The sequence below is a fragment of the Colobus angolensis genome, unplaced genomic scaffold, assembly GCF_000951035.1.
Source record: "Colobus angolensis palliatus isolate OR3802 unplaced genomic scaffold, Cang.pa_1.0 Scaffold134, whole genome shotgun sequence".
Taxonomy (NCBI): Eukaryota; Metazoa; Chordata; class Mammalia; order Primates; family Cercopithecidae; genus Colobus; species Colobus angolensis.
In genome coordinates this window covers 5,438,373-5,458,689 of record NW_012114422.1, presented here as the reverse complement: position 1 = coordinate 5,458,689, position 20,317 = coordinate 5,438,373, and the positions used below count along the sequence as shown (strand labels likewise).

At 32.7% G+C, this 20,317-nt stretch overlaps 1 long non-coding RNA gene across 1 annotated transcript; it reads left to right on the top strand.

Annotated features, from left to right (window-relative positions):
• The first annotated feature begins 872 nt into the window (after positions 1-872).
• Positions 873-19,953, top strand: LOC105506272. The gene is made up of 4 exons (XR_001000902.1): positions 873-998; positions 17,769-17,888; positions 18,626-18,734; positions 19,917-19,953. It is a non-coding gene; the product is annotated as an uncharacterized LOC105506272 (long non-coding RNA).
• Positions 19,954-20,317: the final 364 nt, after the last annotated feature.

The following is a 20,317-nucleotide window of genomic DNA, read 5'->3' as shown; positions in this document are numbered from 1 at the left end:
CAAAATGGCAGACTAGGTACTCTGAAATAAGTCTGTTATCTAAATTAAATACATAAATACTAAACTAAAAAATTCTAGATACGTATTCCAGATTCTTATATTTTAAAATAGAAGACTGTGCTTGAAAGAAAATGAAGTAAATCATTTGCTCTCAGTGAAAGACATAAGCTTTGAAGTAACTAGCTGTCCTGCGATCATTACCAATACAAGCAGATTGAGAGTTTTGGTTTTCAAGACAGCTTGGCAAATGGTGTGAGATGGGAGTGGATAGGGGGACTCGGACCCATGCAGAATCTGAAAAATCACTGCATAAATGTCAAAAATAATACATCTATATGCTCAAAATGTATAAACTGGATATGAAATCCTGGCCCACACAGACAAATGTCAAGGAAATTTTTCCCATCACATTATTGTTTATTGCAAGGAAAAACATCTCTGCTGAGAATTTGAGGCCACTGGCTAGTCTCATTTTGGTTTAGGCTTGAATTGAAACATTTTCATGGCCAATCCAGGCCTAATATGTTAATAGCAATTTAAAAGACCCCAAACTTTTGTTATGAATAAATATAAAATTTCTGTGGGGTTGGGGGAGAGGGAAAGACTTTCAAACTAAACCACAAAGAACCTTTTAAAGGAGAATGCGAACAAATAGGAGCTTGTAGACTCAGTAAAATTTCTCTATAAACTGAATGTCGGCTCTGAAATGTCCTTTCACATCAATAACGGCATCCAGCGTGAAAGCTCTAATATAATAGTTTAATTCTTCCCTTTCCGATCTTCCCTACAGTCCCCTCTAAAGCAATTATTCTGTTCAAAAGAGGATTTGTTTTTGATATTCCTTTAAGGATCTTTATTTATTCCCCCAACAGTTTCTTTTTCTGCATCCACTGGACTGTTAAGTGCTTCCCCACACTGTTCTCATTTCTAATATTTCTGAAAAAAAATCTTCAGGATTCTGCTTGTGGGAGTGGATGACATTCTTGCAGTGTTTACAGGTAAGGTTTTTTTTTTTTTTTTTTGTCTAGGTATTAGTTATTATAAGGAATTCACTGAGTATTTGAAACATTAAATCCAAGCTCAATCTCAATTAAATATTGAGAAACTTGTTTTCTCACATACTGGAGATTTTAAAGTAAGGCAACTTCAAACATAATATAATGAGCAGTTTTGCAGCTTAATAAAGCTACTAAGAACCTAGGTTCTTTTCTTCCTTCCAAAATGGTAACCAGCTAATAAATAGGTTTTGCTTTCAGAAGGCTAAATTTTGTTGCTTTTGCCAGATTGGGTCACATAACTACCTTTAAGCCCATGATCAATAAGGGTCATGGTTCCACTAAGACAAACGAATCACGAATTTCATATAAGCTCAAGATGTGGTCATCTATATGTAAGTCACATAGAGGCAGAGTGATGTCTAACTAAATAAAATCAACGTATTTTGCTAGCAAGAATATGGTTGGGTAACTAAACTTCTAAAGTAGACACAGTTAAAAGAATGAACTTAATTGTTACTTTAGGTAAAATGAAACTTAAAAGTGCTTCTATTGATTTTAAAAGAGTTAAGAATGTGAATATGCCATAATTTACAGAAAAAATATAATACTGTTATTCTTGTTCTAATTTTCGTCAATTTTTTGCTATTACCTAAATAATGTTGTAATGAGAAATTTTGTACTTAATATTTTACCTGCATTCTGATTATTTCCTGTTACCTATTCATAGAAGGCAAATTAATGTTTCAAATCACATTTAAATATTCCACCTTAGATATTGTGTAAAATTATTTTTTCAGAAACATTGAATTTATTTCTTCAGAAACATTGAATTTATTTCTTCATCAACAATGTAAAATATTTAAAATCTTATAACTCAAGTCAGAAAGGAATATTTTTGGTTACTTCAACTTACTGACCAATTCAATTTAATTGATTTTAAAATAAAATATTCTTATTATTTAATTTACTTGATTTTAAATATTACAAAGCTTGATTATATATAATATATATATTATATATAAAATGAACTCAGTAGCCTACATACATATGCATGCACACTTATTCTGCAAATTACTTATATACTTTTTCTTTTGTTGACTTTTTCTCTTATGAATATTGGAAACCTGTACACATTAAAAATGAACTTTTTGTAATATGTACTGTAAATTTTTCCCAGTTTATTTTTTGTTGTTTGCTTTTATGACATTTAATTTTTACAGTTTAATATTATCTATAGACAAATGTATATACTTTTCTTGTTTTCCAACTACAGAATATGTTCCACAATGATCCAACATAATCTGTATTTTTCCACTTATCTCTCTGAGCTAAGCAAGTTTCTTCTGTCAATCTTCATTTCTTAATATGTAAAAGGGAGTGAAAAATTTATTTACTCCACTGAATACCAATGATAATTACTTAGACAAAACCAGGCTTAACTTAAAAATCAAAAATATTAACTCACTATCATCCTGCTAGTTGGGTAAAATATTGAAAAATCAATTTATTTGTTTATGTTAAGCATTTTAATTGTTTATGTTAATTGTTTTAGGTTGCTTATATTTTTTCTAATTTTTTAATATTTAGTTTGAAAATCTAAACAAAATGATTATGCTTCAGAGCATAAAATTAGTGTCTAATGAAAGCATCTTTGTGAACACAATGCTGGATTATTTTATTTGTTTATGTTAAATTATGTCATTTATCAATGTGTTGTTAGATGGCTTATGCTTATTCAAATCATGTAGCTTCTAGATATAAAATTAACATTAGATTCCCTGTGCCAAAAAGCCTAACTTAAACTTTCTAGCTTCAGGAAAAAAATAAGTATAACTTTTCAATTCAATCTATTTCCTTTCTATAACTTCAAATGATGTTTAAAATTCAGTGCATGTAAAATTATTCAAAAATGTGCTTTGAAACTTTGAAACTTTGAGGCTGGCTCCTTAGTTACTATTCAGATTGCATGTTCCCTCTTATAAGTTTACTAACCTCTTCTATCATTAGGAAATTGTCAATGATGTTAGGCATTTCTCTTCTACCCCTCTGCTATTATTTCACCCAGAATAGACTGAGTAGGGCATGTGCAGCCACTTCAGCTTCCACCCATTTTTTACCTCTGCTATTATTTCACCCAGAATAGACTGAGTAGGGCATGTGCAGCCACTTCAGCTTCCACCCATTTTTTATCAACTATTTTCCTAACTAAAAACAGATTCTACATGCCAGTTTTTTACAACTCTTGTTATCCTATTCAGATTTTCTACCACTTATTTATTACCTTGTTTTATTTTGAATATTGCCCCTCCTTCATCATTTTTTCTATTATGGGATATATATATGTATACATATATATATTTGTGATGCTTCCTCTACATTCTTGCATAGGTGGAGAGAATGCTCAATAACTATTTGTTAATAAATTTTCCTATACTTTGAATTTTTTTTTGTTTTTTCTTTTTAGAGGGAGTTTCGCTCATGTTGCCCAGGCTGGATTGCAATGGCATGATCTCGGCTCACTGAAACCTCCGCCTCCGCCTCCGCCCCCACCTCCTGGGTTCAAGCAATTCTCCTGCCTCTGCCTCCCAAGTAGCTGGGATTACAGGCATGTGCAAACACACCCAGCTAATTTTTTATTTTTAGTAGAGATGGGGTTTCTCCATGTTGGTCGGGCTGGTCTTGAACTCCTGACCTCAGGTGGTCTCAAACTCCTGACCTCAGGTGATCCACCAGCCTTGGCCTCCCAAAGTGCTGGGATTACAGACGTGAGCCACTGCGCCTGGCCTACTTTGAATATCTTTATGAGATGACTTTGTTTGGCTAAAACTAAGTTTATGTTCCACAAAATTAGAATCAAACTTACATGTAGATAGACTTAATGTCCAGCAAAAATAGAGGGGATTCATCATTACATATTAACTCCTACCTTTGACTTTTTAATTCATCACAGGGAGCTTAAATGTTAGCTGGGTCAAACTATGTCATGAATTAGAAAGTCCAATTGTCATGAATAATTCCATAAATTTCTGATAGTCTTCCAATATGACATATGAAAGAATACTATTTTTCTTAAAAATAACACTGAGGTGAAGCCCATCTTTTTGCAATGATAAAATTCCATTGTAAGCATGCAAATTCAACCCATCCAAAATATCTACTTAAAATTTTTATATCCTCTCTTCACATTCTCGAAATATTAATAGTAAGTATCTGTTATGATTTACTATTAGTTAATTTTGCAACACTTTGAGGTCAGTTTAGAGATGGTAACTTAGGCCAATATTTAATACAACTCCATACATACTCATCATAACTTAAATAATTGTCAAGTTATCAAGTTTATAGCATAGGAATTTGATTTCTTCTATTCAAAAAAGAAAACATCAATAACATATGAATAGATTGTCTATGAATTATATAATCAGTTAGTGTGTTTAGCCAATAGTTGCTGAATCCTGTATTATATTTAAGTGCTATGTAATCAGATAGAAAGAAAATATATGATCATTAAGAAATGCATATTCTAGAGAAGATAACATTAATTATAAAGAAAAAATATTTTCTGAATAGAGCTGCAATGAGAGATAAAGAAAGGGAAGATAGCTTAAGAATTAATAATATGAGTCAAGAATTAAAGAAGGAATTGTAGTTTTCTTAGGCCCAAGAAAGAAAAAAGTATTTGAGAAAAATTCATTGGTATACGCAAATCAGTAAAGACTTAGCATATGCCAAGAAATAAAATAGTTAAGAAACTGTACACTCATCCAGAACCTTGTTATTTGTTTATTTTGTGTATTAGGGAGGAAGACTGTGGTATAATATGGGAAAATGTTGGAAATTGAAACTAAAGAGAAAGATACAGGTCTTTAATGTGATGCAAAATAATTTAGAATGTATCCAGTAAAACATGCTTAGTTTCTGAAAATATCCAAGTCAGATGTCCATATCTGTTTGCTATAAAGATCACTCTAGTTGGGCGCATTGATGATTAACTTGAAAGTAGCTAGCCTAAAAGCACCAACTTCCTGGTAGTCTATTTATAGGTCTTGGAACTCTTAATCCAGTCTTGGAAAGAGATGATGAAAGTTTGCATTACGCCAGTGTGAATGCTATTGAAGAAAAAAAAGGCATATATAGAAGTTGATTAGAATATAGAAGAAATAGAATGAGTGACCAGATGTTTATCCAATTGGCCATTATATTCTAGTGTTGGAAGTGAATCTGCAGGAAGATTTCCGGGTAATTATCAAATATCTGTTAAGCCCTTAGGTTTTAAGAGTTAATGTAATCTCTGATAAACAATGTTCATAGAAAGTGGGGAAGAAGGGTCCAAATTACAGTTTATTTGCACTCTCAAACCACCTGAACAACTCCTTTCAGAAAATTGTGTAAATCAGAGTAAGTAAAAATAACACATATTTCTGAATACCTCTTCCCACATATAAATATTTTCAAATGTTGGCCTTTCCATAAACCTGAGATGTAAGTATTCCTCTCGTGTTACAGTTGAGATGTGTCTGTCTTTTAGCTATTGGGTATTAAGAAATATCCCCAAACTCATACTAATATTACAAAAATAATACAATACTGTATAATTATAGCTCATGTGTCACTGGCTGAAATTCACTGATCTCAGTGGAGCTTAGCTTATCAAGGCTGTCCAGTTGTGAGATAAATGGGACATCTGGGCTCAGTGTCTGTCACATGTCTCTCGTCCTCCTTTTGGAGTAAGCAGATTGGACTGGACATGATCTTCTCTTCAAGAGGGCAGAAGCACAAGGCCCAAAGTACAATTGCTGTTCATAACTCTACTCATATCGTTTGTTACCTGGGTCCCCGCACTGGCCAAGGCAGAACACACGGTCAAGCTGAGGTGCAGAGAATTACACCTTGACTACACAAGAGTATAAATACAAGGAGGAGTAAAACTCCAGGACCATTACTATTACCAATGCAACACAAATAGGACACTCCATTTTTTTAAGATTGTAAGCTCTGCGGGGAAAATTCCTGAGTCAATATCCTGGCCCTACCACGGGCTCTGTGACCTTGGAAAAATCACTAAGCCTGGTTTCTCATTTTAGCAAAGTAAGACAGCAAAACTATTTACCTCATATCATTAATGAGTACGCATCTGGGAGCTCTATATCTAACACAAAATATGTACCAAAATATTATTATTAATTGTATTATTCCATATGTGTAGACACTGAGGTTCACAGGAGTTGACATACTTAAAAATAAAATTTAACATTAATAATATGCACTGAACTTAGTGCTTGAATGCAGAAATTCAGATTCCCTGATGTTGGATTTCAGATTTGTTACAGAACATCCTGCTGTCACTATGTAAAAACATTGAAGTATAATCACCATAGAACAAGGAAATATAATTAATCCATTATTACATTCTTTCTTCCTTTCCTTATTTCTTTGGAGACAGGGTCTTACTCTGTTGCCCAGGCTGGAGGGGGCACCATCTCGGCTCACTGCAATCTCTGCCTCCTGGGCTCAAGTGATTCTCCCGCCTCAGCCTCCCGAGTAGCTGGGACTACAGCCACCTGCCAGCACGCCTGGCTAATTTTTTATTTTTTGGTAGAGAGAGGGTTTCACCATGTTGGCCAGACTGGTCTTGAACTCCTAACTTCAGGTGATCTGCCCACCTCGGCCTCCCAAAATGAAGGGATTGCAGGGGTGAGCCACTGGCCTGGCCTACATTATTAAACTCTTAAACTGATGTTACATAGGCATCATGATAGAAATTTCAGGGTAGAGAATTAGTTGATAACTACTTTAAAATATTTAAAGTATAAAATACATACTTTGTTCTATTTATAAAACATGATATGAAATAAATGACACATTAGCTGTATTAAGTCAAATAAATTGTCAAAAATAAATCAGATGCATTACATGTAGACTGATACGGATTACTGAACAAATGTAATAATCACATTTTTAAATTCAAGCTCTCTAATACAGAGTGTAAAACTAGGACACTCGTGAAGGTAGCACTGTAGTTAACATTTTGTCTTAATGATATTATGCTACTTTAATACAAGAATTACTATATAATAGCACAAAATCAACACTTTTAAGATGACCACGTAAGTACTGGAAATTGATCATCATATTCAATTTTTTCTACAGATATTGAATATTCTTTTAAGGAATGCATGCAGACAATTAGCTCTTTCTCCCACAAAAACATTTTTGTAGACACATTGCAGTTTCATTTTTCTTTAATGACTGACACTGCTCCGTATGTTCAGAGCTCATACTTCCGAAAGAAATTTGACAAATTGTTTGCTGTGCATAGATTTTTTTTCTGGCTTTTGAATAAAACTTACTTGTCTATGGTACGTTTTAGAAAACAATTTCTGCACATGTGACAGGTGGGTGACTTAGTAGACAAATTGTCAGGATTCTGGCCTGTGCTGCTTGAGCTATTTATCCTTTAGGGACAAATAAAGTGTCCCTGTTTCACAGATGCTTATGCTCTTAACATTTTCTACCAAAGTGAAAAGAGCAATACATCCATTTTACTTCCACTGATCATGAAAATATCGCCATCATCATCATACACAGAATAAATATCATTGCTTTATTTTTGCTTTTCTATCTGAAGGTGCCTGAATTTAAACTGCAACCTCTATGTATCATGGCATTTGCTAAACTCTCCTCATCATTTCATCATGCTCAAATTATTTAAAACCAGGGTTAGTTCTGGAGTACTGGCAAATAACTTCATTTAATTTTTACACAGAAATATTATTGAAGAATGGATCTAGGAAATCACCCACCTAACTTTACTTGCTCCAGTGTGTATGAAAGGGAAGAGAGGGACAGAGACAGAGAGGGAAAAATAGAATGAGAGAGAGCAAGGTCAAGGTAATATTTACCACTTAGGCAGTACTGAATATGGGTAGGCGCTATTCTAAATCAGTTTAGACTTAGACTTATCCTATGAGGTGGAGATCAGTATTATCTATATTTGCCTGACAAGAAAACTAATTACACAAGTTTACTTGATCAAGTTCACACAGGTAGCTAATGTCAAAGTCAATCAATCTGTCTCCAAAGGCTGGCTCACTACAGTGCTACATTCAATGTTCTAAGACAGGCTCAGAGGAGATGAAGAGCACAGCATAGCAGCTCACAAACACAACACAATTGACGTCTCAGTCATTTAACATCCAAAACCACACTATTAAGTCTCCATCTTCTCTTATATTAGCCTCTCTGATTCCTGACAATAAACTTATTCACTTACTGCAAACAAATTCATGGGAATTCACCATACAACATGGCTACTTGGAAACAATGATAGAATAAAACAGACTTATGTCAGCAACCTGGCTCTTGTTCGCTATGCCATATAGATATAGATAGGTAGGTAGGTAGGTAGATAGACAGACAGATAGAGATGTATCATATAAATATATTAGATATATATAAAATGTATGATTATATTAGAAATAATGTATGATTTTTATTCTTATATAGTTATTTTCTGGTTATGATTCCCTCTTTCCAGTGGCATGCAAACATAACAAGCATAACCTCATAACTGAGAAAATAATAAGACATTAGCTAATAGATGATATCACATAAAATGTTTATTTAATATGTGTAAGAGAATAGATTGAAATTGAAACAAAAGAGAACTATAAAGAGGTAGCAAGAAGGACTTAAAACAAAGATAGGAATATTTTAATGAATTTGATTGTAAAATAAGATGAAATAGTGAAAAGAGAACAAATGGACAAGTGAAAAAATAAGCAGAATGAAAAATAATTAAATACAAATATTTGGAAGTGTGGATACTTTTCAACGTATTTGTACCCATTTTTAATGAGACTTTTAACAAAGAAGCATGGTATCTTCAGAAGGAGAATTTCCGGAAATTATGTAACATTTCATATTAGTGCGTCATTGAGCACACTAACAAAATATACATTTTATAAGATGTTCACACAATGAAAAATTGCTATTTCTTTTTTTTTTTCTTATTGAGGTTGATTCTACACTTCCTTCTAGGTCATCCTTCCTATAATTTCTTCAAATCATCTAGTTACCTCAGTTTTTCTTTACTGGTGGTAGTGACACCCTTTCCAAAACTCTGTAAGGTCCGTATGAAGGTGTGAGTCTACCTTACCAGAACAAGCTTTAAAAGTTAATTTATTTGTAGTTCATATTAAGAAGACTCAGGATTAAAGTTTATAATACAAATATGTAAGATTTTTAAAGGTTAAATTCAATTCTTAGATTCTAAATTAAGATACTTAGAATTAATTTTGCTCACACTCCACCAAGAATTCTTGTTGTGCCCGATATTTCCGCACCTCTTCCTGTAATTTGTTTTTACTGTGTGGTTTCTTTCAACACTTCTCTCCCAATCCATTCAAATTTCCTCTAGAAATTCTTTTGTTCCACAATACTCACTTCTGCATTTCAAGCTCTTCACCAGTGCTTGCTTTATATTGCTAACCACGTTTTTCTACTTGTGAAATTTTTCATTTAGTTACAGATGAAATTCAACCCCAATCCTTAAACTTGGTAATAGTGCTGCTGTATGCCAAATGATACTTACATCTCTGTTTCTTGGTTTCTGATTCCTTTCAATCATTTCTGTTTATGGGTTGTTGTAATTCAAAACAAGTGCTCTCCATTTTTTTCTATATTAGGTGACTTCAAATGGGACACTGCCTTATATTTTCATGAACTCACTCTAATCATTTAGACCCGCATGGGAACAATGCCTCTGTTTAAAATACAGGGAAATGAAAGGAACTTATGTTGAAAGACATTCCCTTAAAAGGATTTTTGCATTGCAATGCAAAAAAAAAGGAACTTAATTCTAAAATATTAGGTATTCCTGGCCTTAAATTCTCAGTTTCTTGGCCATCTCCAATCCCTGAGGTTTGTTATTACGTGACTTTTTTCACAGTCTTTCAACATTCAATATTTAGTGAGCATGCAGAATTTCTGTTAATTTCATATGAGCAAACATATATTTTATGTCCAGATCTGAAGTCACGTATAAAGCGCACAAAATAAGCTCCCTCTCTCAGAGAAATTCTGCTATCAAATATTTAGAATTTTTCAAATCTTCTTATTTTCTTACACTTCACTCTTATTTATATATTAGTCACCTAAGCACTAAGCAACCGCAATACTCCTGTGTAAGCACAGTATGTTCAATTGGTACTCTTTGATTGTTAAGTTATACTTTTTATAGTACTTATCTTTTAAAAGCACATACACTTTGCTGACATAAATTATTAAAATCAGTTGTATAAATCACTTCAAATTCATTTAGGTAAATTAATATAATTTATGTTGTAATTCAAATGTCTAGGAACATGATTGCTAAGTTTGAGATTGATATCTGAGAATTATATGGTATTTTTATTATTAATCTCTAACAGAATGATAATTATTGTATCTTCAAACTCATATTATACCATTAGGGAATACGAAAGGTATTACCATAAGTACGTTGACTAATTATAGGAATGAATGTAAACTTAAACATATCTGTCTCCTCCTCTACCTCTTTGGTAGTACAATTTAGCAACCAGATTAACCATCACAAAATTTTTTAATGAGAATCTGAAGATCCTCATTACATTTAAGAATATGAGTTCTAAATAGGATCAAAAGAAATGCACATGTAGGTATTTAATGTTTTTGGCATCAAGGAAATTATGAAGACCTCTGTACCTTAGAAAAAGCTATAGGGTGAGTCTAACCAATCTCTTGATTTTGTGAGCAGATCACCCCTAGCTGTAAGTGTAGGAAGATTGAGATATTTATATTACTTCTTTTAGCATGATAGAGGATTAATTTTAACTTGCCAATAATCTTTTACATTTTATACTTGAAAAAAGATGGGTCTTTCAACCTAGGCTTCCCCTAAAAAGAAAGAAGCACTATTTGTTCATCTAGTCAACATCAGGCCACTGGGGAACATACTCAGATATTACTTTTTATTGTCTGTTTCATCTGAAAAGCCAAAACAAATGTTGAAAGATACCACACACAATGGCTGAAGTATGATTGAAATAATAAAAAGAAGAAAGACAAATATAAATACATAAGTAGATTGCCATAAAGGAGAGCTTAGTGAAAGCAAAAGAGAAAACTAAACAAGGAAAAGGATTCTAGAAAAACATTAAGTTACACAAAAGAAACTTAGAAATTATAAAATAAATTTAGATTTAAAGAAATAACCTATTTCAGAAAGATATAGAAAATAACTTTATATTTTGAAATGCAAAACAAAGAAAATATGGCATGCACCCTGGAGCAAAATTAAAATAATTTGAAAAACACAGAGATAAGGTGAAAAGACATGACAAAGTGTTATAGGAGAGCAAATATTTAAATAGAAGTTCCAGTATAAGTAAACATCAACAGATGGAGGAGAAATAACAAGAACAGGAATGAATGAAATATCTGATCATGACATATCAAGCAGAACTGCCTATCATGAACTGTTTTTTCTTACCCTAAAACTTATAAGGTTCAGTGAGAACAAACTGGTTCATTTAGAATTAAGTGAGATCAGGGCCAGAGAGCTTAAGTGAACTGCATGAACCATGACCCAGATTCCCAAATGATCCATCACACTGCAGCACTTTGCAAGCCCATATCTGTGGCCAAATGAAGGGTTTCTTGTAATCAGCAGATGAAGAAGAAACTGCCAAATTTGGTTCTGTAATGGGTCAGCTGAGTATATGGGTATATGCTGAAAATGAAACAGTGCTACACTAAAGCCCCATTCAAGTAAGGACTTGGAAAACAGTCATCGGGGAAAACACCCTGAATAGAAAAAACTTCAAAGAGTGTATATGGTCACGTGGTTGTCTAATTTCTGGAGAAATATATGAAGCCTGAGATAAGAACATTTGCAGATTTACAAGTATTTGTGAACGGTTTAGTTCATTGTTCAAGGCACATGGAGTGGAATGATTGGAAAATTGGGAGGTAGTGCTCTACAAAGGTCCTGCTTTCAAGACGAAGGAGTTTATTCCTAACCTTCCACAAGTGTGGGCTGCCTATGAGAATCACATCCTCTAGACTAAACGGAGCTGCCTTGTGAAAGTTTGTCTCCCTCCACAGGGAGGATGCTGGATGACAAAGGCATGATCTCCTTTCTTCAACATGGGACATTTGTGAAAGGCCGTTTTATCTCTAGAGCTGCCTATAAAATTGGCTTGAGGTGTCACCCTCAATAAGCTATGCTTGCTCCATTAAAGGTTTTATTATCTAGAGCACATTTTGTTTAAACATCTGCATGTAGTCAGTTTTCCTAAAATCCTGACCAAAGAGTAGGTGTTTTAAGAAAACTGCATGAATTTACTAATTTTAAAAATCATAATATATAATAAAAAGAAATAAAATACGGCCACTATAAGCTTGTAAGGCAATTAAGACTTTTTAAATGAATTCCCTTTATTGCACCAGGCATAGTATTAGATGTTGAAAATACCAACGTGTGGAGTCGTGGTATTCCTTCACATGAAAGTACTTTCATTTTACTTTTATTTGCCTGATTTTGCAAAGTTATAAACTGTGCTTTGATAATGTCCTTATTATTCCATGTATTTAAACAATTTTAATTGTTAATAGGAGAATTGAAGGAGTCATATGTAGCACCCTTTCAGAACAGAAGTTTATCATCATGTAGACGAGTGCTGCAAGATTTTCTTTCTTGGAGAATTTAATACTTAGTGACAGATTTTATTCTTTAGAAATTTGGCTACAGTGGTTATTTCTTTACACATCCTGTCTAATTAAAATTGGAACAGCTCATGTAGAAAATGTCAATAAAGATTCTGAAGTGTTTTAAAATAAGTATTTGAAGGTTTTATTGTTTTTATTTCTAACAATTCATTTTTTCCTGTTGATTATTTTTCTTACTGATTGATTTGTCATCACAGAAAACAGTTATGTTCATGCTAATGTAGTAATTCTCTTTAACTGTTTAGTATTTAACTTTCCAATGTTTCTAATTTTGTTAAATTATCTTGTTATAAAGCTGTACTTCGCTTTATAATTACTTAGTTGTATTTGGTAACAGGAAAAATTGAGAGATCTATGAAAATAAGCAGGAGCAAATTAAAAACGATAGTTAGAAACTGGAAAACAGTGAGCCCAGAAGTACTATATGTATTGTAGGTATCAGGGTTTTTTTGTTTTTTTGTTTGTTTGTTTGCTTTTTAAGCTTCCTATCAGTTTGTCTGTGAGGAACAAAATAATAGAGAAAATACATTAAGAGGAAAACAGATTGGCTATTATCACATAGTAGAAGGTAAAACTAAACAATGCTTTTGATTATACCATCTTAGCAAAGTATATATGTTACATTTATTGACTTAAGTATAAGTAAGTTATAGTTATTTAATACAGAAATTATAAAACATTTTAAGAACTTATAATGGTGTACTAAATGATATATATGTCTGAAAAAAACCCACAAGATGAACTTAAAATATTTTAACTCTGGATCTAATTGAACCAGCATGAATGATTTGCATTCTAAAATATCATGGCAATTGATTTTTAAAAATGTACTGACCCCAGTAAATTAAATGTAGGATATACTTGATGATGTCTATATTTCTGAGCTATTTAATTGACATCTTGATTCATTTATGCATATGGTTTATTTTGCACACAGTCTACATTTATGGTTGACTTCAATTATTTTTTCTTTTATATTAGAGGAGAAGATATGAGTAGCATAATATTTTGGAGAAAATATGAAATGATACTTTTTCTTGTGAAAGATATCATGTATATTAGTTTTATTTCTGAAAAACCTATGGATAACTATAATCAAACATGTATCAAATAGTACTACTGAAGAAGTATTTGAGTATACTGGGAACACTTATGACTTAGCCTATTACCCTGGCACAATTATTAATAAAGACCTTTTTGTCCTTCTTAGAAGTGAGCCATTTGGAGTAACACCTTACAATGTCATACTATGTTTAAGTAATTAATTTGTTCTTCTGAATAACCTCTCAACTCCTTTCTTATACCCAATTTTACACAAATTTAGTTTTAATCACTGCTTTAAGAGCTCTCTGAAATGAGTAACTAATTTCTGAGGCATAGTAAATCCTGAGACCACCACCCTCACACCGTGCTATCATGTACATATGAACTTTGTAAAATAGAGCTTAATCTTATTTTATAAATTAAGATAATTCAGTAATTACCTTGGTCCATGTCATTCACCTAGGAAGCGGTAGTGTCTGTATTATTTAACTATTTTATTCATTCATTTATTTGTGAGATGTTTGGTACCAATTACACTCATGTACGGCAATCGCAAAGATGAATAATGTAACAAAGCACTCAAAAAATGTAGCATCACTGTGTGGGTGATCATATGATTTGAATTAAAGCTTCTGTTTCTTTATCTAGAATTCTTATCACCATACACATCACTTCTTTAATTTCTTTCAAATTAACACAACAAATACTAAGAATTTTATTAGCTGTGGTTTATGAAGCAAAAAACACTGTTTCTTTTCTCCCATAGTGTATTACTTTTTTCATATCAGAATGCATGTCCCTGTAGTATTTTTGAATCACATTTACTAAAACTATATGGTACTATATTTAATGTATATGCTTTTACCATATTTATAAGCTATCTCTTTCTACACAATTTTAACATGTGCTCTCACACACATGTACACATCTTCATTTTATCTTCCATAAGAGAAGTAGTGGTTGTATATGAATAATAATATGCAAAAGTCATCATAATTACCACATAAATGAGCAGTATTAGAATTTATAATAAAACATTTTGAATTTTTTGTTCATAAACAAGTTATGGTACTGATAGTCACACCTGTGTCTTATTATCTTTAAACAAAAACCTCTTGGAATTCATGAGATATAATATTTTCAAATTTTATGTTTTCAAGAGAGATATTTGCCTCTAAAATTCACTCTTACATTGTTACGTTTTCAATTTTTTTAAGATAACCAGTTGAATTTAATGCATACATGGTGCCATTTCTTTCAGAGAAAATTGTTAACATCGTTTTAAAAATATTAGAAATTTGAGGCAAGGCATGATGGCTCACCCCTGTAATCCCAGCACTTTGGGAGGCCAAGGCGGGCAGATCACTTGAGGTTACGAGTTCAGGAGCAGCCTGGCCAGCATGGTGAAACCTCGTCTCTACTAAAAATACAAAAATTAGCCAAGTGTGATGGCACATGCTTGTAAACTAAGCTACTTGGAATGCTGAGGCAGCAGAATCTCTTGAGCCCAGGAGGTGGAGGTTGCAGTGAGCCAAGCTCCAGCTTGGGTGACAGAGCAAGACTTCATCTCAGAAAAAAAAAAAAAAAAAGAGATTAGAAATCTGAAATGATGCCAGAGTCAATGTAAGATGCAGTTTTTTGCCTTACATTGCATTTGATGAAAAATAAAATTGACAGCTCTTTGCAAAGCTAGTCATACAACTATATTTGGGCAAAGCTAAAATTTCAAAAGCAAATAATTCATTATTCATAATTAAATATTATACTGAAACATCTTATTCAAGTTAAAATATTATGTATCTTAGAGTGACCAGCAAGCAGAAATATGTTTTGTTTTTATGTTTTACATATGAAATAAGGTTATATTTAAAATTCACCTAGAAAATTTTAGATGACAATGAATACCTTCTATCTTATTTTGCAATAATTATTTTTGTGTTTGAGAAGAGTACTTAAAATTCAGAATAACATGAAGCAAACACTTCAATTTTCAGACATGAATTTCACAACATCATATCTTTTGGAAGAGAAACATCAACGGTACATTCATTATAAAGATAAATAATGTGGCCAGGCATGGTGGCTCTCACCTGTAATCCCAGCACTTTGGGAGGCCAAGGCGGGCAGATCACTTGAGGTCAGGACCCACCTGGCCAACATGGTAAAAAACCCTGTCTATTAAAAATACAAAAATTAGCCAGGCATGGTGGCATCCACCTGTAATCCCAGCAACTTGGGAGGCTGAGGCAGGAAAATCTCTTGAACCAAGGAGGCGAAGGTTGCAGTGAGCCAAGATCATGTCACTGCACACCAGCCTGAGTGACAGAGCAAGAGTCGATCTCAAAAAAACAAAAACAAAACAATAAAAATAACCAATCAATATGTAAAGTGTACATATTAAACTTTAACATGCATGTTACTTATGATACAGCAAAACCATTAATTTAAACAGCATATATGTGTTTAAGTACTCATCATTATTTAGCTACTGGGAGCAGTTAATTAAAAATACACTGGAATTCCATTAATAATAGGATAACAAATAAAATATATGTTGGATGTATAATATACAATACTACTAAATAGTTAAAAGCAAAATGAATATATAATCAGCAATGTGATTTGATTTAAAAATCATACATATAGAAATGTAATAAAAAGAAAAATCTAAAACAATATAATTGGAGCTAATTAAAATAATCTGTACATACAAAAACAATGTTTTATATATATTACTGGAAGATATATCTCAATAATACATTAAATGGGTATTCACCTGAGAGAGAAGGAAATAACATACAAGGAGGAATTTTTAGTGTAATTTAATTACGTTAAACAAGACAGATCCATCTAAAATGAATGATCAAGCATATAAGCAGATAAATCAATAACATGCAAAAGTAAAATGTAAAAAATTAAACACATGATAGTCTTTTATCAATTAATATTTGGACAGAGAACTGTATGACATTAAAGAAAAATATGCATGTTTATGCAAAAAGAGATTCTAAGAGCAGACAGTGAGTACACCTCTGAAATGAAAGTTGATGCTTAGTGTTTAGATGGTAGAAGTAGCACAGGTAAAGCTCTCGATATAACATGAATATTTCAAGTTTATATTCATTTTTTTCTCAAGGTCAAAATTGACTTATTTTAGACATACATTTTTAATCAAGAATATTTCATTTGGTGACATGACAGAAACCCAACTCGATCTGTAATAGGACAGAAGGAAAATCCCTTGATTCATGCTACCTAAATGTAGAAATAAAGAAAAAAAAAAAAATGACTGCAATCATTGGAATTCAAATATGCTGTTAGGAATTTGTGTCTGTATTATTTAAAGTTTTCAGTCATCAGCATTAGAAACCAAGTTTTGCCAATTCAAGCAGTAAATAAATGGTTGGAGAGAATATTTTGTAGCTCACAAAATTTGCAAGAATTTTCAAGAACCAGACTCAAAAAAGTAGGCAGGTGACAACAAATTTTGTCAGCAAGGCCAAACATTTCTCACTAGGGAATGCCTTTGGGACCCTTTGAAATGTATCGGTCCATTTGTAGTTTGAGGATTTGCTATTAACATTTAATATGTGGGACCAGAGATTTTAAATATGCTGCAATGCCCTGAGTAGGTCCTAGACCAAGAAAAATGTAGTGACAAAATCAGAACAACACAGAATATTCACTGCTATGTGCCTGGACTCTGAAGTCACTGTTCTAAATAACCTTTATTCCTCTATTTTTACATTATTCTTTCATTACTAAGCTTCCCAAATTGGGCCATTATTTGGTCATGTGTACTTCACATCTTACAGTCTTGCTTTTGTGAATAGTGAAGAGAAAACATCGACTTTATTTCTTTTCCACACTGAGATTCACTTGTAAAGAAAACGTTTTCAAATGTTTGATGACTAAAAATTTCGAATCCCTACCACAATATCTCATGACGGCTTCTGCTTAGCTTTATTTTTATAGTCACAAAATGAACAAGATGTCTGTGGCAACCCTCAGGCCATTGATGCCTTCTCTCTTATGTATCAAATCACACATTTGGACTTTGACTGAACTCTCGCATTTCAGATGCTCAGTCTTGAGGTAAACACAGTTGCCCTGTGAACAGCTGCCCACGGTCTGTGGCTTAGAGTCAATCTCTACCCTATTTGAACTTTATGGATGAGTTCCTTACAAGGCATACAAGTTTTATTTACAGAATAAGTGAAAGGATGCTTGAGAATAAAGACAATAGACATCCAGTCCTGTCGGTATGTAGAAATGTATGTTTTGTGTGTCCACAACTCTAAATTGAGTTACTCACCAATATAGTTTTTACAAAGTTTGGATTTTTAAAGTATTTTTCTGATGAAAAATACCTTAGGATATACATATAAAAATTATCTGTAATGTGAAAAGAGGAATGTATAAACAGTTCTTTAAAAAATAAACTCTATTGCTTGTTTTTAAGGCCAAATAAAGTTATATTTTATTGTTGATACACACAACTACATCTTTTCTACTGTGTTTGGCTAAAATTGTATCTTTGAATTTTAAGTGAACTAGGCAAAAAAGTGTATTCCTCATTTCTATTCTTAATGAAATAAAGACTGAATGTAGGGGAGCTAGATTTAAGACCATTCCTTGAAATGTCGATTAATATCAATGGACCATGGAATGTGGAAAATTATAAAAAAGCTTGCTTTGAAATCTACCAACAACATATTATTTAAAAGAAACATCCCTAAGTCCCTCTATAAGATTTTACATTAGCTTCCAGCATGAATAGAAATGCCACATATTGTCCCTCCTGAAACACTCTCATTTTGTATCGCTCACAGGTATAGTAAAAGGGAGCATGAACTTGAGAAAATGCACTTTCAACACAAAGCAGTAATAATATAAGGTCAAATCAGATTCTGCCCTGGAGATAGAAAACTCTGAAGCAAGGTAGAGCTGTTTTGTCAGTATCCTACGTGTCAGTAGCTCTGTGACTTTGTGTGTTATTTAAATTCTCTAAGCATTTTGTTTTTCAACAAATATTTTTAAAAGTATTAATTAGTATGCCTAACGTTATAAAAATAAGAAGTAATACTTGTGATTTGTGAAATCTTTCCTCAGGATTCTTTAATATCATAGGCACAATACAGAGTAGTAAAATGCCAGTAGACTATAAGATACTAATGGGAGCAAATACAGGAGTACTTACTACAGTGTAAAAGGTCAAAAAAACTTTCTGTGGAAACTAATGTTGGAGAGGCAGTGGTTTAAGCAGATAAAGAGGATGATGGAAAGTGCTTCAATAGAAACTATAGTATTTGTAAAGACTTAGAAATGAGAGAGAGCCTAGGCGTTTGAAAGAAAAAAAAAAGTACAGAATGGTCATAGCACAGAACGTGTGGGAGTGGTTTAAAATGAGGCTGGAATATTAAAATGAAACCAGTTTCTGACATTCCTTATAAGGTATTTTAAGGTTTTTGGCTAAGTAGAAAGAGCAAATAAAGAGTGAGAAGTGAAGAATAGATGAGGGAGGTGACTTCAAATACAGATATTCTAACTTCAATTTCCAAATATTTTACATTATTACATAGATAATACATTTACCTCCACATTTACTGACCCTTAGCTTTACTTTGTTCTGACAATCATATTTATCTCTTCTGGTTTCTTGCCTTTGGGCACACATATCTAATGGATTCTCATGCTTAAACAAAAGTCTTTCCTTTGATAATAACATACGTGTTATTTAAGAATTAATGGTTTTTTAGAACAGGTTTAGTTTCAAAGCAAACTTGAGAAGGTACAGAGATTTTCCTATATACCCTCCACCCAACATGTGCATTCCTTTCCCCATTATCAACATCGCCCAATTAGAGTGGTGCATTCATTACAGTTGGTGAATCAACATTGACACAAAATCACCAAAAGTTTATCATTGACATGAGGGTTTCTTCTCGATGCACGTTCTATGAGTTTGGACGATTTACCCTGACATGTATCCACCACTATAGTATCATACAAAGTACTTCCATTGACCTTAAAATACTCTGTGTACCACTTATTCATCATCTCCCCTCCTCCCTGCCCACTGACAACTTCTAGTAGTCACTCATCTTTTTGCTCTTTCAATAGTTTTGTTTATTCCAGAATGTCATATAGTTGGTATAAGGTATGTACTCTCTTCAGATTGGCTTCTTTCATTTAGTAATATGTATTTAAAGTCCTTCAATGGCTTGAGAATTCATCTCTTTTTAGCACTGAATAGTAATAGTTCATATTCTAGGAGTACTATATTTTACGTATCCATTCATCTCCTAAGTGTATCTTTGTTGCCTTCATGTTAGGGCAATTATGAATAAAACTACTATAAATATCCATGTGCAGGTTCTGTGTGAACATAAGTTTACAACTCCTTTGAGTAGACACCATAGAGCACAATTGGTAGACTGAATGCTAAGAGTATGTTTATTTTTATATGAAACGACCAAACTCTTTGAATGTGGCTGAGCCATTTTACATTGCCACCATCAATA